The sequence below is a fragment of the Mus caroli genome, chromosome 16, assembly GCF_900094665.2.
Source record: "Mus caroli chromosome 16, CAROLI_EIJ_v1.1, whole genome shotgun sequence".
NCBI classification, from domain to species: domain Eukaryota; kingdom Metazoa; phylum Chordata; class Mammalia; order Rodentia; family Muridae; genus Mus; species Mus caroli.
In genome coordinates, this window is record NC_034585.1 from 82,180,319 (window position 1) to 82,181,033 (window position 715).

A 715-nucleotide genomic window follows, 5' to 3' on the forward strand; every position below is an offset into this window, starting at 1 on the left:
CAGAGCGTAGCACTGGGAGAAGAATTTAGAGGTTATTCTTCTATTCATCCTCTGGCTAGCAGGTGTGGATGATGTGCTGGGATCTGTATCGAGTGTGTTTACTTTTATAACACGTGTGAGAGAGCCGGCAAAGATGTCAGAATGAGACTAGAGTCACTTCCACCCGCCTATCAAAAAAAAAAAAAAAAAGTAAAGGACCAGCAGGCTTTGAAGGAAAGTTTTCTCAGACTATTTGCCTGATGGTGACATCACAAAAGACTGGTGGGACCACCAGCTTTGTTTAGAGTCCAGCACAACCACACTCTAAAGGAACTTCTGTAAGGACAGCTGTCCCCAAGCTGTGCATTCGGTCTCAGCCTCACTCTACCCTAGATGGTAACCACCATGGCCAGGAATCACTGCTTCAAAATATCCAATGCAGTGCTCCGTATGTTTGTCTTTAAAAAACCTCCCCTTGCCCACATTGCTTTAAATACTGTGTCATGTGATATGCTACTACTGTTTCTAAAGTAAATATCAACATTCCTTCGAAAAACTCCCTGGAAACTATTAAGGCTGACATATCGTGTATATATGTATATATATATACATATATATATATATATACACACACATATATATATATATAAACATCTAAAGCTTATATAACTTCTCCAACAAAAGGCAGATGTGCATTTTAAAAATAAAACATTATTTTTTTTTTGTTTTTTCGAGA